At 42.7% G+C, this 20,510-nt stretch overlaps 1 pseudogene; it reads left to right on the top strand.

Annotated features, from left to right (window-relative positions):
- The first annotated feature begins 8,961 nt into the window (after positions 1-8,961).
- Positions 8,962-20,510, top strand: part of LOC117504433 — a 77,469-nt pseudogene continuing 65,920 nt past the window's right edge.

The following is a 20,510-nucleotide window of genomic DNA, read 5'->3' as shown; positions in this document are numbered from 1 at the left end:
CAGGACATTACATCCGACAGCGTCAGGAGGGGCACAAGGGCACCAAAGGGGACGGCCCTGTCTCCCTTCCTGTTCACACTCTACACCTCAGACTTCAGGTTCTGGTCACAGTCCTGCCAGAAGGAGAAGTTTTCAGACAACTCTACCATTGTGGGCTGCGTTGGCAGTGACCAGCAGGCTGAGTACAGGAGTGTGGTGGACAGGTTTGTGGAGTGGTGTGGACTCAACCATCTACAGGTCAACGTATCTAAGACAAAGGAGCTGGTGGTGGACTTCAGAAGATGAAAAACCAGTCCAAAGCCAGTTATCATCAATGGAATAGAGGTGGACATTGTGTACTACTACAAGTACTGGACTGTAAACACAGATGCTGTGTATAAGAAAGGTCAGAGCTGACCGTCCTTCCTCAGGAGGCTCAGATCTTTCAATGTCTGCAGAAATATGTTGCAGATGCTTTATCATTCGGTGGTCTCCAGCATCATCTTGTACACTGTAGTGTGCTGAGGCAGCAGGCTGAAGGCAGCTGACATAAACAGACTCAACAAGCTTGTCAGTAGAGCTGGCTCTGTCCTGAGGGTGGAACTGTAGTCTGTGATGGAGGTGTCAGAGAGGAAACTGCTCAGCATGCTGGACAACACCTCCCACTCCCTGCATGCCACACTGATGTCCTGTCACCTTCAGCCATAGACTGAGATGACTGAGGTGAATCACAGAATGCCACAGGTTTTTACTAACTGTGGCAATCAGACTGTATTATTTCTGCCCTTCTGTAGGATGAATACATAACAAACCAAGTCATTCAGAGTTATGTGCAATATTGTCGAACATCTTGTGCAAATGTATTCATTATTTCACATAAATTTCTTGTAGTTATTGTTAAAAAAAAAACAATGTTCACTGCTTACTGTTTTTGTAGTCTGGCAAGGCTGATTGTTATCTTTAAAGTCTTCGGCCGATAGTCAAACCTTAGATTGAAGAGGAACAATGCAGGTTCCGTCTTGGTCGTGGAACAACCGACCAGCTCTTCACTCTCACAGGGATCCTAGAGGGGGCCTGGGAGTATGCCCATCCAGTCTACATGTGTTTTGTGGACTTGGAGACAGCGTATGATCGGGTACCCCAGGAGATAATGTGGGAGGTGCTGTGGGAGTATAGAGTGAGGGGATCCCTTGTCAGAGCCAACCAATCTCTGTACTCACAAAGCGAGAGCTGTGTTTTGTCAGGTTTCAGCCCTGTTCTGGGTTTTGATACCATTTTTTTCCCCCTTTCTTTAACCCTAACCCTAGCCCACCATCTGTCCCGGCTTTGATTTATTAGTTGTTTTATTTTTGTCACGCATTTTTCTTTGTCCTGTTTTGCTTTGCCCCATTGCATCTTTATTACTTCTCATACTTTAGCCATGATTCAGTCCCATTCTTATTTTGTCCAGCCAGTCTGTGTTTTCATTGTTTATCATTAGTCTGTTCTTTTCCTATGTGGAATTATTTGTTATGCTGTAATATCAGGTTTTGTTTTCAGTTTATCACTTTGTCTCTGTTTTAGTTATAGTTTATTTAGCCATTTTGTTTTCTTAGTCATGATCAATTCCTTTCTAGTTTTGTTTTAGTATTTTCTGATGACTCCTTTTCAGTTCATATGTGTTTGCATAGTTCGTTCCTTTTCTTATTAGTATTTTGTTCTGCCTTCAGTTTGTGATTTTATCTCGTTTTCATTCTTCTTCATTCCATTTGTTTGTTGTCACTCCATGCCTCTGCACCTGCTCTTGTCTTCGTTTCTCACTGTGATTCTTTCTGCTTAGTGTTTCCATCCACTCACACTCTTTGCACTTGCTCACGTGTCTTTGTGTCTTACATCACTCCACTTTGTGTTTCTCCACCTCACTAGCGTGCACCTTGCACTGTCTTTGTCCTTCGGCCACGCCCCCTGTCTAGAATGTTCTCCCGCACGTGCACCTTGTACATGCACCTTGTTATCCAATTACACACCTGCTTATTTAAACAGTTCTCAGACACCACCCCCTCGCCAGTTTGTTCTTTGTACAATTACCAGCTCTTGTATCAGTCCTGTTTTGTCTTGCCGTGTTTCCGAATCCTGCTCTGTATTTTTGACCACGCCCTTTTTGCCTCAGCCCTGATATCTGTGTTTGCTCGTGCCTTTGGACCCTGCTTCATTATGACTACACTTTTGCCTAGCCCTGTCTGTACCGTTGCTCCACTGACTGATAACCTTTGTACTGTGCCTTGGCCCAAAATAAAAACAATTACTTATTTTACTCCTATGCCTGGTCAGGGAGTCTGCATTGTGAGTCTACCCACTTCTGGTGCTGTGCATCCTCCCAGCTTGTCATGTTTGGGTGCTCAGCAGTAAGTAGGACTCATTTCCGGTGGGGGTTGGTCTCCGCCAGGGCTGTGCATTGTCACTAATCCTGTTTGTGATATTCATGCACAGGATATCGAGGCGCGGTTGAGGGGTGGAGGGTCTTCAGTTTGGTTAGCTCAGGGTCTCATCACTGCTTTTGGAGACGATGTGGTTCTGTTGGCTTCATCAGCCTGTGACCTCCAACACTCACTAGATCGGTTCTAAGCCGAGTGTGAAGTGGCTGGGATGAGGATCAGCACCTCTAAATCTGAGGCCATGGTTCTCAGCGGGAAACACATGGATTGTCTACTCTGGGTAGGGAATGAGGTCTTGCCCCAAGTGACGTTCCTCTGTATCTTGTTCATGAGTGAGGGGACAATGGAGCATGAGATTGGCTGGAGAATCAGCGCAGCAAGGGTGGCATTGCATTTGCTCTACTGTACTGTTGTGATGAAAAGGGAGCTAAGCCAAAAGGCGAAGCTCGTGACCTACTGGTCAATCTTCATTCCTACTCTCACCTATGGTCATGAGGGTTGGGTCATAACCGAAAGATGTAGATCACGGGTACAAGCGGCTGAAATGGACTTCCTCAGGAGGGTGGCTGGAGTCTCCCTTAGAGATAAGGTGAGAAGTTCAGTCATCTGTGAGGAGCTCAGAGTACAGCCGCTGCTCCTTTGCGTTGAAAGGAGCCAGCTGAGGTGGTTCAGGCATCTGGTAAGAATGCCCCCTGGATGCCTCCTTAGGGAGGTGTTCTAGGCACGTCCAGATCGGAGGAGACCCTGGGGGAAGACCCACGACTAGGTGGATGGATTATATCTCCACACTGGCCTGGGAACGCCTTATTGATCCCTCACTCAGAGGTGGTTGATGTGGCCCAAGAAAGGGAAGTTTAGGGTCCCCTGCTGGAGCTGTGGCCAGCGTGACCCGATCCCAGATAAGCTGGTGGAATGAGCGAGTGAGTGGGTCTTATGTAGTCTCTGAGGCCCATAGGTGCCTGTGTTTATCCCATGATTCTGTGGCGGAAACAGTGGTGGGTCTACACTGAATTACTCCCTTGGCAAGACCCTTCTGAGTGCACCCCCATCCAAAAAAGCACAAAATTTTGCACAAACAGCCATTTTTGTTATTATTTTATTATTATTTTCAATATTTTAAAAGTGCCCCTGAAATTGCATTTGAAATTGGCATCAAATACAAGACAGCTTTTGTTAGGGTTAGGTGCATTATAAGTTAATTAAATTGAAAAAGCTGTATTCTGTTTTAATTTACATTTTACACAACGTCCCAACTTCACTGGAATTGGGGTTGGACATCCCTCAGACAAAGTCCAGTTTATGCCATTTAACAGTGTGTACAATAATAATTTTAAAAAGCCTGACAATTTCTGACTGTTTTGAGTAAGATCAACTTTATTTATCCTGAAGGAAATTATTATGGTGAAATTAGATCTCGTGTTTGTTGGGGAAAGATTGAATTATCTAATATATAAAGCTAAGTGCAAGTTAAGGTGTACTGCAGCTAAACCCTGGCCAGACAATGGTGAAGCATACTGATGTATCCAGAAGCCATTAATTATGTTCACCTTTCAGAATCATTTGAAAGGACTAGCTGTTCTATAGCCCTCTTTTTTTCACCGCTTCTGAACCTTCTTACTTCAGGGATGGCTGTACAAGGCATTACGAGTGGGACACATCGTCAGTTGTGTACCTCAGCATCACTGGGTGTTTCGGCCAATTATCACAAGACACCCTCTGCTGAGGCAGGCCCACCACAGGATGACCAAGACTGGGTGTGTGTCCGTGGTTAGCTGTTAGCCTTAGCAGCCCAGATGGTGTCGTTCCTCTTTAGCCACAGCCAATGAATTGGCCAGCTCTTTAATGGCCTGTCTATGAGCCTGCCCCCTGACTCCAGTGTCCCAGAGGAACTTGGATGTGGTGCTGGCCACAAAGCCCCTTCTGCATTATTTGAACCTAATTCGCTTTGCTGTTGTTTCTTCAGAAACACCTTAAGAAATTGTTCCGATTCTAACCAGGTGCTTAATTTCCACAATAGGAGCTTTGTTCCGTGAAGATGTCAAGTTGCAGAGGTCCATAACACCGGAAGTACTTTAAATAATAAAAGCATCAAACAATGAACTGTCTTTAACACAGTAAAACCACAAAGAAGTGTGTGTGTGTATATGGATAAAATTTATATCTATTACCCGTGCTTTGAACAGCTAGTTGTTGGATAAGCATACCAACTTAGCAAACATCATAGCAAGAAGGCTAACAAATGTGTTACATCACCAATTAATATGAACCCTTCTTTCATGACATGGATATCGCAACCATACACAGTTACATACCTTTATCCTTTGCTCCTTTCTCCTCCTCTTCTTCTTTTCTTTTTTCCTAAATGGGGCACCTGACAGCTTTGACAGTTTTCTGCCCCCCCCACCACCACCACCACCACCTCACTCTCAACCAGAAGTCAGTACTAAACCAATTCACCTGGATGACCACATAATCATTTTGTATCACAAAAATTCAGAAATATGTGCAGGAATCAGACCTGTATTTATAATATTATGAATGAGGTGCGCATTATTGGAAGAAATTTGAGGTGTACTGTAAACTGACTTTAGCCAACTAACCTCCCTCCTTTGCCCCTTCCATTAGAGTAACCCAAAGGTGACCTGCCCTCTGCGCACCCCTCCCCTTTCTCACACTGCTTCTGTGTACCGTCCTTCTCAGCAAGCAAGGATGCCTGTGCAGCTGCAGTGGGAGCCACTTCACCAATTCCACACAGTGACAAGAAAATCTCTTTGCAGTGCAGGTGATTTTATTTTATTTTAAAAGTGCTTGTGCCCACGGTGTTGTGGCTGCCGCCCTTCCATAAATTCTATCCCTGGGCGGCTGCCCAGTTTGCCCCAAATCCGCTACTGAGCGCAAATAGAATAGATTTTCCCTGGACTGGATGCCAGTCTAACATAGGTTACTTCCCCAGTCAGGGATGGTATCAATTTACAGATGGGTGGATGGGGATGATGCACTTGAAGTGTCTTGTCCAAGGAGGCAGACAGGTAGCAAGACCAGGAATCAAATCCAAGTTTAAATATTGGTGTTCTGAGTTCTTGTCCCACTGAGGTCTTGCATGGACATGCTTTAAGACAGTGATCAATGATTATTGAAAATGTGATATAAAACTGCAAATCAACAAGATAAACATGTAGTGTCTTTGGTTCACTCTGCAGTTTCATGTTAAATATGGGCTCTAGTTGAAAATACTAAGAGTGCAAGCATACAAATGTGTCCAGACATTAATATAATGACCCACAAATCTTTAATCATCCCATGTTCTGTCTTTAAAGTGTACCAATTAGAAATCCATTCAAATGGATTATAAAGTGAAGTTGATTTTCAGGATATTTACTTGTAGTGCAACATGTTATTTCTCTCCACACAAACAGGAGAGATTGGCCTCAAATACATAAGTTTGAATATCTTCAGAAATGCATGCAAATGAGCCAATTTTGTATAATCAGAACTTTTAATAAAATGTCCAAGGTTACTGATCAACAAATATTACATAAGGGAGAAAAGATATTGTGACAGTGTTAAGATTTTACCTTGCTGCAACGTAAGTTCATAGAGCTTACAGATGTTGCCACAGTGTTGCATAGGATGACTAAGACTATGAATTCATCATCCTTCATTACACTGGTCACTAGTTTGTTTACTGCACGGACTCACACAGACTGCAGTCAAATCACACATGACACTTTCACAGTGTGCAATACAGCTATGTTTGATTACTCATGCCTGTCTTCTTCACCTGTGCTTCATCTTACCTCTCAAATAAAAGAAATGGCTGTCAACTTTTGCTCCTCTTTAACACTGCAGCAAACTGAACAGAATGACTGTGGCTACATAAACCTCAACCAAGGGAAATGACATATGTTTGTGGCCATGGAGGGGTTTGAACACCAGGTTGCTTGTACTTGAGACCAAGGTTCTATCAGCTCAGCCAAGTGGGATTTCTCCATCTTTTCAATCTGGACTTCACCTTGTTACTGGAGCATTTAGTGTGTTTGCTGGGTGTAAGAATGTAGCTCTAGCCTTTTCAGCTTTTTATTTGAATGTATGAAAGCCTTTTTAGTTGGACATATACAGTGCTGTGAAAAAGTGTTTGGCCCTTGACCCTTTACATGTTAGATTTTTATTAGGACATCAAAAAAACAAAACAAAAATTCAGGCCTTGTATATTAGAATTTCCAAAATCATGCTCTTTAAGCTCACAGTGAAAGGTAATCGCTACATCATGAATTAAAAGAAACAAAAATCTAAAAGCCAAAATGATGGTGTGAATAAGTAAGTGCCACCTTTAGTATAGCACATGTAATCCATCACTTTTACATAGAGTTTTCTTCAGACAAGTCAGGGGATGGATACGTGAACATTCCCAAGACACTGACTATGTCTTGGACATTATTTACATGAATTATGAAGAAATACAAACAGTATAGCACTCTATGGTAAACCTGTGTGGAGTAGCTAGTTCTCAAAAACTGAGTGACTGTATAAGAAGGCGAAGAGTGAGGAAAGCCACCAAGACACCAGGACAACCCTGAAGAAGCTATAGACCTCTGTGGCTGTGATTGAAGACATTGTGCATAGTGCAAGTTTTGCATTTTGTATCACCACTCCTGCCTTCATAGTGGAGTTGCACAGAGAATAATTTTATTTCAACAAAACATCAAATCTATGCTTGAATCTCCAATGTGCCTTCTGGCAAACTGTAGCTGAACTTTCAAGTGTTTTTTTTTTTTTTTCATTCAATGCATTTATCTCTTCTAGATTGAACTACTGCAATGTTCTATGTTCTGGTTTACTGCAGTCTAGCATTAGGGGTCTCTAATTGGTTCAAAATGCTGCAGCCAGACTTTTGACATGAAGCAGAAAGTTCGACCACATTACACCCATTTTGGCATCTCTTCACTGGCTTCCTGTCCCAGTGAGATCAGATTTTAAGGTTCTGCTACTAACCTATAAAATTATTCATGGACTGACACCTCCCTACCTAGCTGACCTAATTAAACCTTACGTACCGGCCCGGGCTTTACGTTCTCAGGGTGCAGGACTACTTTGTGTCCCTAAGGTGAATAAGAAGTCTGTGGGTCACAGAGCTTTCTCTTATCGTGTCCCTGTTCTGTGGAATGATCTCCCTGCGTCAATAAAACAGTCAGATTCTGTGGAGATTTTCAAGTCCAGACTTAAGACGCACTTATTTTCCCTTTCATATGGCAGCATACTGGTACAGTTTTATTTTACGTTTTTTACTCTTTTAATTCATTTATTAGTAATTGGAGCGTGCCGCGGCCTCAACTTTACCTAAATTCTGGGTCTTTTAGTGAAGTTTAGGGCTAGTGGCCGGCGATCACCTTAGTATTTCTCTGTTTTTCTTGTTGTTTAATGCTGACAAATTATACAGTATATTTCTTGTCTTTCTGATGCCTGATTCTGTTTTTTCTCTGTTTAAGGTGCAGCTCCATCCAGAGATGGGTGTGGTATTTGTACTGGAGATCCTCCTGTCCTGTGCACCAACAGCAATTCTTGTATATTCGTCCGTGAATTGTTGTGTGAATTGTTCTGTAATTTATGTCTGTATCATGGCCCAAGCAGAGGGTCACCCCTTTCAGTCTGGTCTGCTTGAGGTTTCTTCCTCAGAGGGAGTTTTTCTTTACCACTTTTGCTCTGAGGATTGGTAAGGTTAGACCTTACCTGTGTGAAGCGCTTTGAGGCAACTTTGTTGTGATTTGGCGCTATATAAAGGAAAATAAATTGAAATGGAAACCTTCTCTATACTACTTCATCATGAAGCTGTCTAACAGGTGATGCAACACTCAAAACCTGCACTTTGCACAATTTCTTCAATCACAGCCACAGAAATCTAGAACTTCTTCAGGGTTGTCTTGGTGGCTTTCCTCACTCTTTGCCTTATTATACAGTCACTCAGTTTTTGAGAACTAGCTACTCCACACAGGTTTACCATAGAGTGCTATATTGTTTGTATTTCTTCATAATTCATGTAAATAATGTCCAAGACATAGTCACTGTCTTGGGAATGTTCATGTATCCATCCCCTGACTTGTCTGAAGAAAACTCTGTATAAAAGTGATGGTTTACATGTGCTATACTAAAGGGGGCATTTACTTATTCACACCATCATTTTGGCTTTTAGATTTTTGTTTTTTAATTCATGATGTAGCGATTACCTTTCACTGTGAGCTTAAAGAGCATGATTTTGGAAATTCTAATATACAAGGCCTGAATTTTTGTTTTGTTTTTTGATGTCCTAATAAAAATCTAACATGTAACTGACACGTGACCACGCGACCCGAATCCGCGCAAATTCTCCAGACGTTACTATAAGAAGGAATCCCGTTACTCCAAACAGCCAACCAGCACCTTCCTATATGGCAAAGCGCAGCGCTATTGGTCGGAGTGGGGGCTGGACAGCAGCACCCAGCCGCAGGGCGCGTGTCTGGCCAGTCGCTGCTCGTTGCGCGCTGGATATGGATCAGGACGCATCTGTCTGCCGCCGACAGGCTGTTACGCACAGCCGCGCGTAAAAGGCTGCTCAAATGAACCGCCGTCATCCTGCCTCCTCCAACGTGCAATGGCTTAACAGGAGAGACACGAGTGTCCGCATGGAGGGCAGCGTCAACTTGTGCCAAAGGGCTCTCCAAATCGTGGCGGAACTTTGCTTTGCGGGGCACGTGGACCGCGAGAAATGTTCGGATATCCTGCCGCTGAAGAGCAGCGTACTAACTAAAGAACACGCAGGTAAAACGGATGTCTCTCTCCTCGAGTTAATGCTTGTGCTCTGCTTCAACACCAGACAAGTGTTCGAGCAGAGCTTAAACTTTTGTTCTTTTGTATGCATGTTTTATGAATCTGAAATCACCTGTTCCCGAGAAAACCCGCACGTTGTCAAAATCCGTGAAGCAGCAACAGGTAGCACCCCCCGGTAAAGTTAGAAAGAGATGCACAGCTTCGAAGTTCATGGCGCAGTAAATCTTAAGAGAAACATTGTAGAAAGGCAAACACTAGTTTCTAACCTCAGGAAGGTAAACAACGAGCTACAACCTTATTTTATCCATATGACGTCCTCAGAGCCGGAAAAATAACACTGGTCTGAACGAGCAGGCGGCTGAGAAACGGAAGCTTAGGGACCGTCTACAAAGTGCAAACATGAAAAGAGACACTAGAAAAATATTAAATGAATTCATTGTTCTAAGGCATGAGTGGGCAGCAGGGCCGAAACCCTGCAGGTTTTCCTTACAACCAATCACCTCAGCAGGTGGGCTGCTGGTGAGCTTCTCCTTTGAGAAATCACCTGCTGAGGTGATTGGTTGTAAGGATAACCTGCAGTGTCTCAGCCCTTAATGGCACATGATTACTCTCCCCTATTTTAAGGTGTGGTATCACCAGATTCAATGAACACATCAATAATCTCCTGCCGGTTATACTGCAACACTCCACAGCACACATCAATGATCTCCTGCCCAGGGCCGGCCCAAGCCTTTATGGGGCCTTAAGCAGAATTTAATTTGGGGGCCCCCCTACCATCACCTCAGCACCAGATGCCTCATTATTCCATAGGCTACACTGTTATGTGTGTAACGTACCCACAATCATTAGCATTATTTGTAATTATCTTACATCATACAGGTGTCATTCTTGTTTTTAACCTTAAAGGGGTAGCAAACTCATAAATATGTTTTAATTAACTTCTACATACAGAGTGATGTATAAGTATGGCTCATTAATTTAACTATTTGAAAGTAACATCAGCAGGCAGGAGACTGCATTTATAGGAAACACGTTAAATAGTTTAATTTCTTGTGCAATGGTGTGCAAAATGTTCAATATCCAAATACAAAATATAAAATGACATTCACATTATCTTACAGAAAAATAAAGTTGTAATCAAAATTAAATACTTAAATAATCTCCAAAATGAACATAGAAATCCACAACATAACAGCAATCTGTGTGTGTGCAGAGCAATGCACAAACATTGACCTGGGGGCTATTTCTTTAACTTTGGCCTGCAAACCTTTGAGAGCTGAGCTACTTTTCCTTTTGCACCAAATTAATCTGAGGAGTTGATCTGTCCTGCTGTTTAACTCTATGTTTTTCTTCCTAAGGAAGACTATCAAATGGCTTCGCCAAAATCCGGTCCAACATTCAAATTGTCTGCCATTATGTGCAGCTTGTTACCTAGCTAGCTCGCTAGCTGGGACTGGCGCGAGGCTCGTGTGAAGTTTGTCCGCCTGTGAGCGCTTTGTGACGGTGGAGGAGCTCAGCAGCACCCGCTGCTCGGTAGGGACAGAAACTGAGATAGAAGTCAGAAAGAGTGATAGAAGTCAGTCTGCAAACACAAGCAGCTATAAAAAAAAACACCAGAAATAGAAGCTTGATTTGTCGCTAGTCGTTTTTAACAAAGAAAATGCCCCTAAGAGGATTAAGAAAGTCTCCGGTTCAAAGATTCAAAGATTCAAAGAAATTTTATTGTCATATGCACAGAACAGAAGAACATCTTCCCTGCACAATGAAATGTGGCTACTGCATTTAACCCATCCTATTTGCCAGTTCAACTCAGAACAGAATGAAAATTAAAAAATGCTCCCACGGATGTTTACACCAAATGATCACTGATTCGCTCATTTTGCTGTCAATCAAAAAGGGATTCAGCCTCAGACACATCATCCAATCATCATGCAGAAGCTGAGCATCCAGGCCAGCCGAGGCCCGCCCACTGCCCCATAGACCCCCAGACACGCTGAGCGTCCGATGGGCGGGACAAAGCCCATCATTTATCCAATGACTCGTCTCGTTTCGCTGCATGCTTTGTGTCGCTATTGAAGTCTGTTTAAAGCGCTGTGAAGCTGCGGGTTTGAGTGAGAGGAAAGCCGCGTCGTTACCAGTGATAAGAAGCTGATTCTGAACAATAGTTGAGCGCGTTATAGCGCATATTTAGTCAATGACACGTACACACAACAGTATATATTTGATCACTTATTTTTTTTTACATTTTAGGGGAAGCTGAGCTTAGAGTCTTAGAGCAATCGCCTCTAACTTTAAGACACCTAAAGCACTTTACACTAAACGAACGGAGCATTTCGCAAATAATGACAACAAAAATTGTAATATTGGACATGCAAACCTACCTTTGTCTTGTTGTTTTTTCTCGTCTTCCAACTTCTTCTTTCTTTTCTCCGCTCCAGAGGGATAATTTATTTTCTGAGACATGATTTACACACTTCTTTCCTCACGATTAGTCATCGACCACCTGACACAAGCGGTGCATCTAAATTTGCCCAACGGTGGCAGCAGCCAACAGGAGGCATCAATTAACCTAGTATTGGTATTTTGTCAAAATTAATTTATTTTTTTCGGGTGTAATACAATTTCGTTTAAATTATTCAATATTATTTTAATTTCATGTATATATTTACTTTTTTATCACAACATCTCGGTGCTCTCGGGGCCCCCTAGTGGCGTGGAGGCCCTAAGCGACTGCTGGTATACCGCAACACTCCACAGCACACATCAATGATCTCCTGCTGTAATATAACCAGCAGGTGATACCGCACCTTATAACAATGAATTTATTGAATATTTTTCTGGTGTCTCTTCTTATTTTTGCACTTTGTAGACGGTCCCTACACTACACTTTCTCAGCCGCCTGCTTCTTCAGACCAGTGTTATTTTTGCAGCTCAGAGGACGGCTCATAAGGATAAAAATAAAGTTGTAGCTCCTTGTTTACCTTCCTGAGGTTAGAAACTAGTGTTCTTTGTTTTTCTACAATGTTTCTCATAAGATTTATTGAGCTGTGAACTATTTCTTTCTCAAAATAGAATATAGTTGGTGTAATGATATTTGGAAGCCTGTAGGATAGTGGTGTCCAAAGTTTTTTTTTTTTTTTTTTTTTCATTTTTATTTACCCAGATAAGAAAACCCACTGAGATCAAGACCTTTTTTGCAGGAGGGATCTGGCCAAGAAGGCAACAGCACACACCAAAGCAATAATAAAACAACACATCTGCCATAAAACGCAAACACAAACAGCTAAAGCCTCGGCCCCACCGAATAATGAAGGCTGAAGAAGGAGCCACGCATGGGTGTGGGGTGATTATTTCAAGAATGACCACGTTTTCATCTTAACACGTATCCACTATGAAGGTGCCACTGTGTGCCTCTCTGTACCCCGCATGTGCCGCGTAGCAGCCTCTAGTGAGCCATGACCACCTGTCATTACAGTCTTGAATGGCTCGCATCAGCCACACTAAGCCACGTAGTGCCATGATAGCGCCATGATAACGCCATGTTGGCGCATGTTTAGGCATGAGTTTGGTCCAAACCTCCAGCCCTCCCACACCTGGTCCCTTCAAAGTGTGAGTTTTCAATTCACAGATTCACAGCAGCATTTAAAGATGTCCCTTTTTTTTTTTTTTTTTTTTTTTTACGCAGTCCAAAAATAGATACTCCATCACAGTTCCACAGTTGTGCGCTGTGCGCCAGGCTGCTGTCCACCTGTAATGCACCAGACCAGCTAGACCCGAACCACGGTTCCTGGAGAGCCGCCTCTGTGCTCCTCGCTGGCTCCGCGGCTCTCTGGCTTTTTTTTTTTTTTTTTTTTTTTTGCAGCTTTAAACACACAAAACTTAATGTTTGTCCGTTTATTTCTACAAAATCGTTCTTTTGAGCGCGCGCTGCTGTTGTCCTTTCATGGACAGCCGCCTCTCTGCTCTTTCTATGTGGCTTCCTTTCCATCCATGGTTTGCTGGCTTTATTTTTTCCCTGGCTTTAAACACAATCATTTTTACAACGTGAATCCACTTTTGACTTTGTGTTCGTCCGTTTATTTCTGCAAAAGCGCTCTTTTGCACGCGGTGCCGTTCTGCATACAGAATGAGGTGGCCGTTTTATTATATACACCTGTGGATCATTTTTTATGTATACAAGGTCTGTCAATAAAGTATAGGTCCTTTTTATTTTTTTCAAAAACTATATGGATTTCATTCATATGTTTTTACGTCAGACATGCTTGAACCCTCGTGCGCATGCGTGAGTTCACAGCCGCCGCGACGCTCCGCCACAGGAAAAACACCTCCGTTGGCCTTAAGGACAAGTTGGAACATGTCCTGCTGTTAAACAATTTCTCATATACTCACTCCACTGAAAGCCATCAAAAGCCGCCTGGATTTTACAAATGGTTATCAACACGGAGGTGTTTTTCCTGTGCCGCCGCACCGCGGACCCGTCTGCACGTCTTTCATTAAAAAAATCTCCTTTAACAGTGGAATATCCGGATAAAATGCTGAAACCGACTTCTTCTGAAACTTCTCTGTTCTCTCACGACGTCCTGGATCAATAGAGCCTGAAATGTGGAGGTTTTCAGCTTGAAACAGGCTGACGACGGCGCCTGAGAGCGCTGCACGACGTCTCGCACCGTGGGAAGTCCTTAAAGTGACAGTATCACCTCAAAATCTCTCATCAGCCGTTAAAATTTTCACCGAAAACCAGCTTAATTTTTCAAACCGTGTCCACTTCGATGTGTCTCACAGGTTTAGAAAAAATTTTGATCAAACAAAGCGCCAGTCTCTCAGCAACTTCTCAGACAAAGGAATTCAGACGAGGGGCTGGACGACTCCTCCCACAAGGAGTGCTCACAGGCGAATGACGTCACCGACAGGCGTGGAAAAACTCATGCATGCGCACAAGGGTTCAAGCATGTCTGACGTAAAAACATATGAATGAAATCCATATAGTTTTTGAAAAAAATAAAAAGGACCTATACTTTATTGACAGACCTTGTGTGTATATATATATATATATATATATATATATTTATTTCTTCCACAGCTTACAAGTCACCATGATACAACTTTTAACTTTGTGTTATGTCTTCAAAATCGCTCTTTTGTGCGCTCTCCACCTGTGTTGCCGCACAGCTCCTGCTCTTAGCTGCTCCACTGGAGTTATTATCTTTCATGGCTTTAAACACACATCCACTTTCACGCAGTCACCCAAATTTTAAGTTTGTGTTTGTCCAATATTGACTGAAATATCATTCTTTTGTGAGCTGGCGTTCTGCCTAAATGCTCATTTGAAGAGTGATGATGAGTCACTGCCTCAGTGCGCGCACACAGCAGAGCTCATGTGATACATTAATTCCAGAAGTGATTACAGGTATTTTCGGCATCCAAGGTTTGACAGAAAATGATTAATCTGCTACAAAATAATTATTTTATATAGAGTCCAGCGCACAGAGCAGGTGGAATTTGGTGCGCAAAGAGGAGAGCCGCTCCAAAAATAGCCTCTCAGGTCCTGCAAAGGTGCCAGGCGTACGGATAATGGACTTTTTGCAGACTCGTAAGCACCACGCAAATGCCTCTAAGCTGTCGCAGTAACACAAACTGCGCCACGCTGTTGTTGCTAAATTTTGAACATCTTGAAATTAGCGCCACGCTCAGAGAGGAGCCTCGTTAACTGAAGATAATGCCTGTAAGAGCCACTCTGAGCCACTATACTACCATGATAGCTCACGAAACAACAACAAAAAAAAAAACAGGGTGTGTGGCTCCTTCTTCACTCGGTGGGACCGAGGCTTAACCAGTGGACACAATAATTATTTTAAATAACAATGCAAGCTCTAGCACAATAAAGCTCATGGTCTAAGACAAGGTTTAAGACATACACATTGTCCAAAAGATGTCATTTTTCTAATATCAATCGGAAAGCTGCCAGTGAAACCAGCCCAGGCAGTTTCAGTTCAATTTGGAGGGCATTCCAAGAAAAGGGGGATGCAAAACTGAAAGCTTTCTTTCCCTTTTCTGTTTGAACACAGGAAAAGGAAAGATCTCCACTACAGCTGAAACGATTAGTCGAGTAATTCGAATAATTCGATTAAAAAAAATGTTCAAGGCAAATTCTGTGCCTCGAAGCTTCGTTTAATGTTGTAGTACATATGCCAGGCCTGTGTGTAGCACTGTAATTAGGGATGGGCGATATGGCCAAAAAGCCATATCACGATACACACTGCAACCTCTTGCGATAACGATATTATCACTATACATAAATTATATAATAAATCATTTCAGAACAGGTTACATAGACCCTGAGGAAAGCCAAATGGCTAAATACGTATATTGAAAGAAAGATAGAACATAGAATGTAGGCATACAACATTTATTATGCCCCCACTGTAATAATACAGAAAGCTGTAGACATAATGTTGATATAAATAAAAACAAAAACAAAAGAGGTGTCTTTTTAAAGAACAGACACTGTACTGAAAATCCTTTCAACATAGTTAAATTTTGTTACCTGAAGTGGTACTGTGAAGTAAGTTAATACTTCCAGTATTAGGAATAGCCTTTTTAAATGTATCAGTGTAGTGCACATATACTTCAAATGAAACCATTAAAGTGCAAAATGAAAACACAATTGGAATACTTACAGTATAAGGCACGTATGTAAAGTAAACAGCATTTTTTCAAGTATAAAGGTTTCTTTGCAGTAGTGCCATACCATAAACAGCAAAAAGTGCAAACAGTATAGAAGGCATAAAGTGGCAAAGAACAGAAAATTTGGTGTCTTCTCTGTATAAAAAAAAAAAAAAAAAAACATACTGAAATCCTTAAGACCATTTGCATAATATAAGTTTCACACCACCTTTAAAACTTTTGATCTCAGCTGTTGTATAGTAAGATACAACATAACACAACATAAATGTTAAAGCTGGGAACTCACTGAGACTTGTTTACATCATGTGACATTTGTTACGCTCTAAAGATTATTTGCCAGAAATACAAGCTTGTCTACAGTCTCTGGCTTCAACAGAGATCGGTGGCATGTAACTATGTTGCCCCCTGTGCTAAATGCCCTTTCAGAAGGGGCACTTGTGGCCGGGATGCAGACATATTTCTGGGCCAGTCTTGCCACCCTGGGAAAATGAACTTGGTGCAGCCGCCACCAGCCCAGGGGGTCAGTCTCTCCATCAACCGGCATGGTCCTCAGGTAACTTTTTAGCTCCCCTTCGATGGCCTCTCTGTCAGCGAGAGCACCTGTGCCATCAGAGACCTTTTTGAAAAAGGCTCCGTTTGACTTTCTTTGATTCTGTCTCAACAGCAACTTCAGCAGCTTCAACATCAGCAGCTGCAGCTTCTATGCTTGTGTGTGGCTCTGTGACCATTACAGCTTTCACCGCCAACAGTGACTGAATTTCTGCTACTGCTCTGGTCTTGATGAACATCTTGCGGTCATCAGCTATATATGTATCTTTAAACCGTGGGTCAACCAGTGAGGCCATATCAAGCAGGTCAAAAGTTTCTGGGTCTGAGTACTTCTCATTTAAGTTCTCTAGGATGATCCTTTTCATGTCCTTGGTCAGCTCTGCATCATCATTAGCTGCAGTAAGAACAGTGTTATTGAAAAGGTGGAGAACGGGTTTAATGTATGACACGCTGACATACTGTTCCTCAGACAGCGCGTCTGTGAACTCAAGCAGTGGGCCAAGGGTCTTGCTCATGCATTCCAGGACATCTGTATCTTGCCATGTGGGTACCAGGTGTCTGGTTTTCTTGTCTGCTTTCAGTACCTGTGATAGGGCCTTCTCTTGCTCAAGTGGCTCAAGGTGACCCCCACCTTGTGGGCGTTTCTGTGATGAGACGCTGTAAGGGAAGATTGTGCTCAACCTGGGCTTTCTTCAGTGCTTTTCTTCTTTTCCAAGAGTGGGAAAAGGAACTTACAATCTTCTTGCATAAGGCAACAGCACGGTCGATTCGGGGGTCCTTCACACTTTTTTCTGTTGATAAGATATTATTTGTTAATTAAATCTCATTCTCCATCTCTCTCATGCATGCACACACGCACATACCTACACACACACACACACACACACACTTCACTTCACTTAACACAAATATAAAGCATTTGCTATATACTACATCTCTAAACACAAATGCAACATTACTATGCCGTATTACATGCACATTTGACTCTTACGACAACAAACGCTTGACAGCTGCAACTGTTTATTGCTAACATTAACATTGAAAATGCCATAGACATGCTAACATGTTAGCATCGGTCCCGTTTTTAAGTTATAAAATACATCTATTAACTGTTTCAGAAGACCATAACAGGTCACTTTAACATAAAAAGGTAAATAATACTCACAGCCATATGCTCTTTAGGGTTTTAGTGGGGGAAAACGAAAGAAAAAAATTAATCAACGAAGCAATGATCGAAGCACTGGTTCGATCTGCGAATCACTGCTTCGATTGGTTCAAGGTTCAAAGCAAAGCCGCGCTGCAGAAAAGTTGATTACAGACCCGCTGCAGGGTCTGTAATCAATGTAGAGAAATTATAATTTTCCTGACAAACACCCCCAAAAACAACGGACACTCTGAAGGACCGATAAGGGAATCATTAAGTAAAAAGGTTATTGATGTTGGTGGATCGAATCATTTCTTAACGATACCCGAAAGGAACCGGTTCTCGATACCCATCCCTACTACAGCAGGATGTTAAAATATTATAACATTATGCACTAAATACTTAACCTACCGATGGCGAGGTGCAGCCTATGTCCAAAGCACTGCAGCCTGGTCCAGTCATTCAGAGACGCTGCTTTGACCACGTTCGCTCCATTATCAGTGGTGATGCACACTTGGCTTTCTTCCTTAAAACCCCATGACTCGAGCGCATCTTTGAGTACTTGTGCTATCTCCTCAGCCGTATGTTCAGTAGGGAAGTACGACGTCTGCAAACACCGGCTCCCAAGATTCCAATTGTCCGTTATATAGTGAATGGTCAGGCTGAGGAAAGGGTCCATGGTTCGGCTTGACCAAAGGTCCGCTGTAGTGGCAAAGTACTTCAAACCACAAAGCTCTCTTTCAACCTTTTCGCGAAGCTCGGAATATAATCTTGGCATCTGTGTTTCTGTAAAGTATTTGCGGCTTGGCAGCTCATATCGTGGCTCAATAGCTCCAATCATGGTTTTAAAGCCGCGTCTCTCTACGGTTTGAAAGGGTACCATGTCCTTACACAAGTAAACAGTTATAGCCCTCGTAATGTCGTTCCATCGTGGGCTTTTCCGATTGTAAGGAGTACCTTTTGAAAATGATTGTTCAATGGAGGACTGGTTCAGTCTCTGTTGTTTCTGTCCCATGTTCTTGTGACTGTAGCTTGGGGCCGCCTGCATTCGCTGGCACTCTTGGTATTCAATGGCGTGTTTTTATTTGAGGTGGTAGAACAGATTAGTTGTATTGCCGGTCTTAGCTAAAACTGTTGCCCCACACATTCTGCAGAGTATCGTTTTCTGCTCTTCGTCGGACGGTTTAAATCCAAACCAATTCCAAATAATGGAAGTTGCACTGGTCTTTTTCACGAGTTCTTGTCGCTCTGTTTCGCCTTCCGCCATGTTGTTTGATGCATGCAGCAGCGGGTCGCAGGTAGTTGACGTCATCAACATGCGTTACTGCGATAGTGCATGTAATTAAAATCTCTATCATAGACCATTTTTATATCGTTTATATCGTATATCGTTTATATCGCGCATTACTAGCTGTAATGTCCCCAGAAAACCAAACAGAAAAAGACTAGAGCAAGCGCTAATCAAATTAGCTCAAAAGCTACAGCTTTCCAACACGACAAACAAAGGGAAATAAAGCCTTTTGGGAAAAAGACGGTCCAAGCTGATCATCTGAAATAGCTTACTGTGCATTTAAAGCAAAGCAGTGTGTTTGTTTTTTTAAAAAACACAGTTTCGTCCGATGGCCGCTCTACGCGTGGCGGCCGGCTGCTGCCTCTAGTGATGTTAAGCTGGAGTCAGTCTGCTCGACACAGCATCGAGCTTTTTGAACCACAAGTGTCAGTGAGCAGCATTTCGAGCACGCCCCCCATCACGTGACCACTGCGAGCGAGACCTCGTTACGTCACACCATGTGTCGAGCTTCGCGGAAAATCTGAATAATGTGGGCGTGTCAATACGACCCGCCAAGTATTTAAATGAGATCTGAATCACAGCTCAAACCGTGGGCTTGTGAGAGGAGGAGATTGCCGGCGACACTGTTTGTACCAATTAGCACGTGAATCTGAGCCAAGGAAAGCATTAGTTTCTATTTAGGTCTAGTTTAGAGTTCATTTAGTCTAGTTAGCTACATACACATAGGATCTAACATAGACAGACACACACCAAACACAACATATACAACATTTATTCACACAGTACATCAACACAGGTTATAGGTTCGACTATATATTATAGGTAGATCAGAGACTGAGCTGAGTGACTGAAGAGCTGTGATTTAGTTGAAGTGAAAGGTGTGAGAAAGGAGAGTGAGTGAGTGTGTGTGTGTGAGAGAGAGAGTGAGTCGTGGTGAGGAAGGGACATGGAGGAGCCAGTTCCAAAAAGAGCTCAATCAATCTCTTGGGAGCACTTTGATCTAATAAGCCCCAAAAAGGTCAAGTGCTTGATTTGTGCTCAAGAGTTGAGGTACAGTAACAAAACGTCTTCAATGACACCTGAGGTCCAAACATCCCGAGACATCAGTGGCTGTTGCTCCTGAAGCAGGAATCAGGCCATGTAAGCTGTATTTTATTCTTTATCTAAGATTAAAACATAAAAACAGCTCAGCATGTCAGACTGTTTCCATTAAAGGCAGACGAGCTGATTGGATGAGGCACTGGTGGACTATGTTGTGGAAGATGCACAACCGTTCAAAATAGTGGAGAGCGAAGACTTCAGGGCTTTACTACAAAGGTTTGACCCAACATATGCCCACCTCCAGAGGAGAAGACCCGCTCAAATACTGGGCCACACGAGTCGCAGTCTATCCCAATTTGCAGAGAATGGCAAATAAATATTTGTCGATGCAGCAACATCAGTGCCTTGTGAGCGGGTCTTCTCCAAAGCTGGAGAGGTGGTGAGGCAGAAGAGGAGCCGATTAAAGTCCAGCACCGTTGAAATTATTCTTTTTTTGAATAAAAATTGTTGAAAGTTGCACAATCATCGTCTCCTATCCCCTCTATTCTACTAATTACAGTAACATGAGCACCAGTTGCAGAAGCACATGTCTTTCTCACTTTTCCTG

This window comes from Thalassophryne amazonica, chromosome 22 (genome assembly GCF_902500255.1).
Source record: "Thalassophryne amazonica chromosome 22, fThaAma1.1, whole genome shotgun sequence".
Classification (NCBI taxonomy): domain Eukaryota; kingdom Metazoa; phylum Chordata; class Actinopteri; order Batrachoidiformes; family Batrachoididae; genus Thalassophryne; species Thalassophryne amazonica.
The sequence above is the reverse complement of the archived record's forward strand: the minus strand, read 5'-3'. Positions and strand labels throughout refer to the sequence as shown.